Source organism: Eschscholzia californica, unplaced genomic scaffold (genome assembly GCF_041429995.1).
Source record: "Eschscholzia californica isolate CP2 unplaced genomic scaffold, dmEscCali1.0.p SCAF_2, whole genome shotgun sequence".
Lineage (NCBI taxonomy): Eukaryota > Viridiplantae > Streptophyta > Magnoliopsida > Ranunculales > Papaveraceae > Eschscholzia > Eschscholzia californica.
In genome coordinates this window covers 65,968,746-65,978,081 of record NW_028238309.1, presented here as the reverse complement: position 1 = coordinate 65,978,081, position 9,336 = coordinate 65,968,746, and the positions used below count along the sequence as shown (strand labels likewise).

The window sequence follows — 9,336 nt, the reverse complement described above, 5'->3', positions numbered from 1 at the left end:
AAAGAGTTTTTTAACTAACAAATGTGTCATTTTAATAGCTTAACGAATGTAATATGAGAAAACAATTGTCTGGGAGTTATTTCAAACTTCTACATTGTCATGCTTTAGCATGTGTGCATTCACCACCGCCCATGCATCCTCTTCAATAACACACGGGTATCGGTTTGATTTTCTAGCTAGTCAGACGGCTGGAATCCCCGCTTTAGCTTCGGCTTTTGTAGTACTCATGGTTGTTGTAGAGCTAGTAATAGTCAATATATATTCGCCACCACTATTACGACATATCACACCCATAACAACTTTTTCATCTTTATATGCGGCGCCAAAATTATACTTCACACCTCCTTGAGTTGAGGAATTCTATATCAAAGGAAATGTTATCTTCTCAACAATCTCTTCATTGGTTGCAGTACCATTATAACTCTCGAAATAACAAAGCATGTTCATCCCTTCCTGAATAATAAGTCAATTGTTTGGAGGTGTGCCCTCAAATACATTTTTATTTTGTACCTTCCATATAAACCGAACGACATCCAACCGCAATAGTATAATACTCTCCTCTTCATCTCCACTCCTCATCCTCGAACCTCACCTCTATCAGTGGTGGGATCCATGTCTCTTTCGCCATTTCACACGTACGACCCTGGGACCTCAAGGTTTTGGAGTTTATGTCAACATTATCCACAATCAAATGTTGACTTTCATACATAAGGATTAAACTTTAATGTTTTCTTCACGTGAACATTTTAACTCTACGGGAGACTTGATTTTTCCTTCCAAAATTGGTGCCAAGTGAAGCCGTGAGGTAATGTTGAAGAATGTGATGTAGATAGCATGTCCCTCTACATTGTCTGGTATAGTGATTTGGTAAAGAACTTTCCCATGTTAAGGGTTCTTTACCGAAACCCTTACTTTCGACTAAAATCGGGACATTCTATGATGTGATGCCAAGTTACTACAAAACCGTAGCAAATACAAAAATCGGGACTTCATAGATAAAATTGCAACAAGTTGACATAGGTGTGTTGTGAATTGGGATAAGTATTATTGGCAACAGTTTGTATCATTTGTTACGCTTTTAGTACATCTAAATTAGTTTGCCTTTTTGTAGACCGACAAATTCTTATCGGCAACAGTTTTTTAAAATTGATAAGCAGAGAAAACCCAAAGCATTACAAGAGAGAAGCCGACAAAAATAGAAAGCAAGATAAACTAATTACAAATGATATCACCCCACCCTTTCCTAATTCCCACCGTTCCTCTCGTATCCAAACTAAGAATACGGTTCAACCCTTCCGCCAACTTCCTGATGTCCAGATGCGTCTCCCCATTACTTAACTTCATCTTCGATAAGAAGTCAGCTGCTTGATCCGTCTCCCGGTATACGTGTTTAACCACACAAGTGTCAAACCGGTCTCTTAATCTCTTCACTCGTCTCCACACTCGCCTCGCCTTCCACGGCACCTTAGGATTGGGACGCACAAAAAGATCCCAGATATTAGAGGAGTCTACCCCGACCTCAATATGACTAATTCCATATTCATAAGCCATTTTGAGGCCCAATTCAACTCCTTGGAGTTCATGAACGAAAATGGTTTGTTTCTCTACCCTTACTGTAGCTGCCTTTAGCACATCTCCTTCTGAATTTCGCATAATAACCCATAACCAGCACCTTCCTCATCCAGTGCACCATCTGTGTTCAGTAAGAATCTTCCTGGACTTGGCCTGCTCGACCGACACGCCTTGAAGGATTTGTGGACCATTGAGATCGACAAATTCCAACGTTCAATCGTACATCTGTTATCACTTGTATCTTCTACTCGTTTCGTCACAAAAACAAGTTTGATTTTAACTTCCTCTTTAAGCGTTGTGATGATTGTTGTTGCCGATTTATTTACATTCTCAAAGATCTGTTTGTTACGTCTCGCCAAATATAGATGTAAGCATTCATCACCAGGCGCCCAGCTTCGCTCCAATCGACTCACCTTTAAAATGTCGAATGCACCACGCTATTTCCTCCTCCCAGTTTTCAACTGTCTCGTGCCTATAGCCGAGTTGATAAGATTAACTCTTCCCAAATTCTTCTTGCAAAAGTACATCCAAATAGAAAGTGGTAGTCTAATTCCTGTTCTCGTCGACAATATACACATAAGGAGTCTACAGATATGCCCCATGCCATTAGTTTGTCCTTCGTTTTGAGCCTGAGCCAAAATGCCAACCAAGGTTTGAAGCTACGGCGAGGTATACAACCAGGGCACCAAATTAGGTCAGTCCACTCGAGGAGGGTTCAACGTTGGCATATTGCCTCGTATGTATCCTTCAAATTGTACTCTCCATATTTACTAGGCACCCACACTAACTGATCTTCACTACTAGGATCCACTTCTACTGCTTGTGCTTCCTCCGCTATGTTACCTAGCATATTGGCTATATGTCTTGGAAAGTGCCAGCCCTCCGGGTTTAGGAAGTCCGCCACCATCGTGTTTTCATGAAGATAGGAGTTATAACGAAAGCATTCTGCAAATGACTCGTGAAGAAGACCCCTTGGGTGCCATATGCTCGTCCAGAACTTTGTATCCTTTCCATCCCCAATCTGTGTGGTTACTAGTTGTTTTGCATGTTCTCTACTACTTAGAATCCTCCTCCAACACCACGAGCTATTGACTGCAACTTCCTAAATAGCTAGACTCAAATCTGGACCTTTCCAATTATTGGAAATACTAAAATAACATAATTTCCTAAACCTAGATTCTCTAAGAATCATACTAAAATTGGGACTTCCTAAAAACTACTCCTCATGGCCGGACGACCTATGGCCCGGTTTGGCCATGGAAAAAGCCTCCACGCCGGGTGCCCCTGCATCAGCTCCCCTTTCCCTAGAAGGTTCGTCCCGGACCGATTCGATGAAGAAAATAATGTGATGCACTTACATACGATGAATTCTATCATGGCGATCCGTAATTCCCACTTTGCATGGAAGGGGCACGATAACCAAAAGACACCATTATGGATTATAGCACTAGCTTCAATCTCATATTGCAAGGAATTTCGAAAGATCGATCTTGAGAAACAATCTTCCGACAAATTTCGACATCTCCCGTCATCTTGTAGTTTGATGAAGAAGATTGCAAATACCATACTTTCCTCTATGAACATTCTAACCTTAAAATTCTTCTTCCAATCCATCACGATTCCTGCCTCTCTTCTTTCAATAATATCTGGAATACTCGTAACGATGATTTGACCATCATAGGAAGAGGGAAAGTGTAGAGAAAAAAAAACAAACGAATCACCAGGTTCCCAAATAAAAGTATGAAAATTTACAGAACTTTCAACAATCTGAGTATTGTTATGAGTATCCTCTTGTAATATTGTGAAGTACGCAACAAGGCTTTCTATAATATCAAAGAGGGCGTCATCAGTGGAATCCTTACGAGAAGATCCAATAAAAATTGTAAACCATCGTAAAATTTCTCGAAGATGAATGATCATATTTCCTTTTATATGTTGCATGGCCTCACCATTAACAAAAGTACAATCAATTCCATGAGGAAACCCAGCAGAAACACTTTCATCGATGATCACTAACGTTGGTTCTTCGGATTTGAAGTTATCGCCGTCTTTTAACAGATGAGACGGGGTTGTTAGTTTGGATCTTGGGGTGCCAACAGAAACAAAAGGAAGTGCATCGAAATCCTCACGCCTAGAGTATAAATTTTCTATCGAAGTGCCTCTAGAATCAACAAAAATAGTGGAAGAGGTAAGAGATAGGATGTGTTCACAAAGTTGAGGGTATGAGTAATGGTTTATGGTCGTTGGACTATTGTATAGATGTGGAGAAAAATAACGCACACTTATACGGTATGAAGTTGAGTAAGGAGGAGAACCCGGAGTGTGGGTAACGAATAGGTTGACTGATTGGTTTTGAGAAGCTTCAGGGAAGGTCTGGTAGTTATTCCGAGTTTGGGTAGCCATAGGAAAGGTGAACGATGGGATTGGTGGTGTAACTAGGTGAATGGAACTGGTTGGTGATGGTTCAATTGACTTGTTATGGTGGTGTAGGGGAATGAATAATTCTGCCTGGTTATGGGTAACGGGCGGATGGTGTGTTGTTCGGTTTGGCATGGTTTGATATGCTATCCTGGTATGGTGAAGAGGGATGAATGGTGGTTCAACACTTAGGTGATGTGGAGGGACATTGTTTATGGATAAACTAGAATCGTTTGCTCCTGTTATTGTTGGGTGAACATGCACTTTATTTGGGTGGAGGAAAACGGTTCCTTGATTTTCCAGGGAAAGAAAAGTATTTGATGTAGTAGTGGTGGTTGTAGAATGTTGGGACGAAGATGGTGTATAACTAGTAGGCGGTTGTTGTTTAGACGGGGAAGAGTTAGAACAAATACCTTTGAGTTTGAGGTTGAAATCTCTGATTGTATCATTGATTTGATCAAATCGGTGATCAATGCGGTCAAATTTTTCGGTGTTCTCTCTCTTGTATTCGACAAACGCTTCTTCTAACATCGAAACCGAAGATAATCCTTCTCTAATGTTGTCCCATTCGGAAGCGAAAGTTGGAGTCTTCTTTTTAGTGGGCGTAGTGGAAACAGTAGTGTTTACCGATTTGAGAGCTCGTTCAATGGGTATTTTTATCGAATCATCCTTTTTCTTCTTATCATCAATGACTTTTTCTTCGGACAACGGTGTGGATTGCTTCAAAAGTGTTGGTACCGCGGAACGGTCAAGAGAAGATGGTTCTATCGGTGTTGGTGGTTGTAGTGAATAATAAGTGTATGGAGGTGGTGGTGAGGGTGATGTTGGTGTATAATAGGAAGATGAGGGTGTTGGTGAATATGGTGGAGGACAAGAAAGAGATGGGGTTGATGTAGAGTAGTAATAAGATGGAGGTGATGGTGTAGAAAACACTGGTGGTGGTTGGTATTGATAAGGCGAAGGCTGTGGTGTATAATTAGAGTACGGAGGTGGTGGTGGTGGCGGTGCTGTTGATGTCAGATAATAAAAAGATGGAGGTTGTGATGGGTTTTCTCTTAAGGTTTCTCCAGTATTCCAATGATAATCGTACGAGTTATTTGGAGAAAAACAAGATGTGCATAAGCATTGATTCGTTATCCCTTGATGAATATAATCTAGTTGATTATGACTCTCTTGAGGAATAGAATATGACCGATTCTGAATTAACTGATTTGGAAAAAAAATTCCAGAATCATTCGCCCAAAACTCTGGTGGCTCTGAATACCACATGATGTAGAAACGCAGCGGAATTAAAGAAGACGAATAAACTTAACAAGAACGATAAAATAAAGATGAAATAACTCGAAAATACTAAACTTTATTAAACTTCAAAGGGGTTTTCTCTTCAATCTGAGGATAATGGGCAAACTAGATATCTTTTTATAGGATTTTGGGCTTTCCTAGATAGACTTGAATTAGACTTTCCTAAATAATTAAAAGACTACAACTTCCTAAATAGCTAGACTTAAATCTGGACCTTTCCAATTATTGGAAATACTAAAATAACATAATTTCCTAAACCTAGATTCTCTAAGAATCATACTAAAATTGGGACTTCCTAAAAACTACTCCTCATGGCCGGACGACCTATGGCCCGGTTTGGCCATAGAAAAAGCCTCCACGCCGGGTGCCCCTGCATCAGTATGATAGAAATCGGTTGTTCCAAGCCTGGACCCGAGTTCGAATTTTGTCAAGGAGGGGTATACAGTTCGTGTAGGATCAGAACAACTGGAACAATCAAACATTTTGTGGCACTCACGACGCTTTTAGTACATTTGAAACAGTTTGCCTTTAAAATACATGATTAATAAATCTTGTTCTATTAATCAAAATGACTATTGAAATTTTGAATTGAATGTAATAAAAGAATAAAGAAATAATCAAAATGACTATTGAAATTTTCGGAATCTTATTCCCAATCCCATCTTCTTTCCTATAAAACACTATTTCCTTTTTCTTCTTCTCCTCTTCATCATTTGTATGTTCTTTCTCTTCTTCATCATTCGTATGTTCTTCATCTTTTCTTAATTAATGTCAAAGTCATTGGTCGAGAAATTGGTTGTTAGTGAATCCGTTGTAATAATAAGTTCGAGTTTCTCCCTCCATATTGCTATTTTTTATATCTTTTTCTCTTATAGTTTTTTGTCTCTGATCGGTCAATATGTGATGACAAACCCATTTTGAGTTAGATTGTCCGTCGATTTACACTCCATGCTACATTAGACATTAAATGTCTGATTCTTCGATGATGAAGTAAGGTAAAACGTGGAAATATCTAACATGCTAGTTTACTAAATGCCTTGGTTTCCATCTGATTTCCAGTTTAATACAATATGTTTTTGAACCATTGTGGGCATTTCTTTTCGGATGATTAATGACATATTCACCAAACACCCCATGATAGTCGGAGACTATAAAACCGTAGCGAATACTAAAATGAAGATATCAGCGACAAAACTGTAAGTAATAATTTCGTCACGCCTTACCAAATTCGATATTCCTTGCTAAGATTGCAAACAGTTGACATAGATGTGTTGTGATAAGTATTTTTATCGGCAACAATTTGAACCATTGGCGACGCTTTTAGTACATCTTAATTAGTTTGCCTTTATATTGTGATTCAATTTATTTACACTTAACATACACCAAGAACTTGAAACAAAATTACTAGAAGCAAGAATCAAAACAAATTGGGACAATCAAACAAGTTGAATTTCAGAATTGAAACACAAATTCATCAAATGGGTAATCTGTAATCTAGTTTATTTAGTACCTTACTATGAAATTTTCCATTATTTTGGGGATTAATTACAATCATCATTACTTGAAAAACAAAAACAGAGTAACAAGAAAATAAACCCAACCACCACTTCTGGAACTCAAAGAGATATAGATTTCATTAATGGAGGTCTCCTCTGTTTCTTCTTCTTCTTTACTGATTTGAAATCAATCAACCCAATCAATATTACTTAATACCCACCAAGTCATCTTCTTATCTTTGTTCTGCAATTGATCAAAAGACATGATTAATAAATCTTGTTCAATTAATCTTTTATAATAAAAGAATAAAGAAGTAATAAATCTTGGTACCTAATTTTGGGGATTGACTGAGAATCAAGGAATAAACATCATAATTCTTGGACCTGTGGAACCGAGAGCAATATGGACATTGAAAGTGCAGTTGCAGGTTCGTGATGGCACAGTAGTAGCAACAAAAATGTGTCTTCTAACGACTTGTATTTCGACAGTGATACCATCACCGGTGAAGACTTCAGGTTCCATATCTATGGCTGGGGTGGGAGCACCATTAGTGGTGGTGGTGGAGAAACCGTTAATTGTGGTGGGAGCATCATTATTGGTTTGGGGATTGACTGATAATCGAGGATTAAACAATTGAATTCTTGGACCTCCGATTACAATAACGGCATTGAAAGTGGAGTTTCCGGTTACTGATGATAAAGAACTAGTTACAATAAAGGCTGTTCCGATGACATTTACATGGGCAGTTTGAGTTACAGCCTCATCATCGATATTAAAGATGGCGGACATTGTGGCTGTGGTGGACATGTTGCCGGCGGCTGTGATGCCATCATTGTTGGAACTAGTGGTGGCTCCGTTTCTATTGGTGGTGGTGGGGTTGTTATTGGAAGTGGTGATGGGACCCAAACGGGTTATGGTGGTGCTAACGTTACTAGTAGAGGTGGTGGTGGTGGTAACATTATTGGTGATGGAAGTGGAGGTGGTCGTGGGTCTGTCAATTCCATTGCCGTTGGGATCATTTCTTTGGTTTTCCATCTTTTCTTTTGCTTCTTGAACTCTTTTCACTCTCTCTCTCTCTCTCTCTCTCTCTCTCTTGGATTGATTTCTGATTATGCTAATTGAGAAGGGAAATTGAAGATCAAAGTTGAGCTTATATAAAGAACTAAAAGGGAAGTGAGCAAGAAGAATGAAACAGAATTTAGGGTTAGTTATTTGGAAGTTGGAAAATTTGTAACTAACTTTCTCAAATCAAGAATGTCACTAAAACTGTTTGTTATAATAAACCCATTGTTCTTGTTTTCAACAAATTAGGATAAAGAAGCAAATCAACACTTCTCTCAAAGTCAAAATTAGTCATTCAAAGTCTGAGGATGGAGGCTTAAGGGGGCCCCTATAGAACTTCCATGAGAACATCTAAGATTGGGCTTTTGGTGGTTGTCTTATGATGAGCGCATCTATATAAGGCATACTGTTTGTAAAAGCAAGCACAAATATTTACACCTCGTTGACACGCATCATCTTTAAGGACAGTAAATAAAACGGTAAATGCTAAATCCCAAATCAGTTTTTTCGAATTTATCAATTTATTTTCTGTTTATATTGATAGATAGAAGTTTAAATCGTTATTTATTTATTTTTCGCTCGTCAAATGAAATATATTATGTTTACGAAGTGAAGTCCTAGGTTGGTTGCCTCTCAAACGTATGTCATGCCGTCCATGCGGGATACTCGAACACTTGCAACCTGATCGTTCGTTTGATGAATTTAACTACGCACCTTACACTTTGTTATCTACAACGGGGATAATGAAAACTACGTCGAAATCCAAAATGGAAAGCTGGTTTGGCCGAACCACAATATTTTGCGCGAAATTTGATAGTCTATCTTGACCTTGTTCTACGAGGAGAACAACATTTTTCTTTGATTAAGATGAGGGTTATTTTTTTTATTTGTCCACTAAATGATGACCAGCTTCTCGCGTGGTCGCTCAAGTTACGCGAAATGTCGAGATGACCCCAATCTAGTTTTCGCCCAAAAATTCTCATTTTATTCTTGGCACAATCGTCCCCCCTTACCTTAAGGGTATGAAAGTACATTTTTGCAAAGACAGTTCATTTATTAACCTCTGCGACATCCAGTATAATAATTTAAGATTATCTTTCACCATATATGGCTTCGGTGCTTACTTGTACAATAGAGAAAGGTCTATCCATCGGGGGGGGGGGGGGGGGGATTGGGTTCGTCATAGAAATCTTTTCGGTTAGGTGTGTACTCGAGTCGAGCATTTAATGAGCTGCTCGAACTTGGCTCGACTATTGCTCGTGCTCGACTCGGAGATTAACGAGTACGAACTTAACACGAGTCCAAAATCATGCTCATTCATGTAAGCGAGTTGATCTTGATCATTCTTTAGTGTATCCCGAGTTACTCGTGAACAACTCGTTTAACACACTACTATAATAGTACATAATTACGTATTTGAAAGACTTGTACATGGAATATCAACTATTAAAAGATTATTAGAATATGAATCATTAATCATTATTG

General features: G+C 38.7%; 1 long non-coding RNA gene across 1 annotated transcript; it reads right to left on the bottom strand.

Moving 5' to 3' along the window:
* Positions 1-6,719: 6,719 nt before the first annotated feature.
* LOC147560450 (uncharacterized) lies at positions 6,720-8,034 on the bottom strand. The gene is made up of 2 exons (XR_015233732.1): positions 7,120-8,034; positions 6,720-7,032 (listed from the first exon to the last, which is right to left on the bottom strand). It is a non-coding gene; the product is annotated as an uncharacterized LOC147560450 (long non-coding RNA).
* Between the last annotated feature and the right edge of the window lie 1,302 nt (positions 8,035-9,336).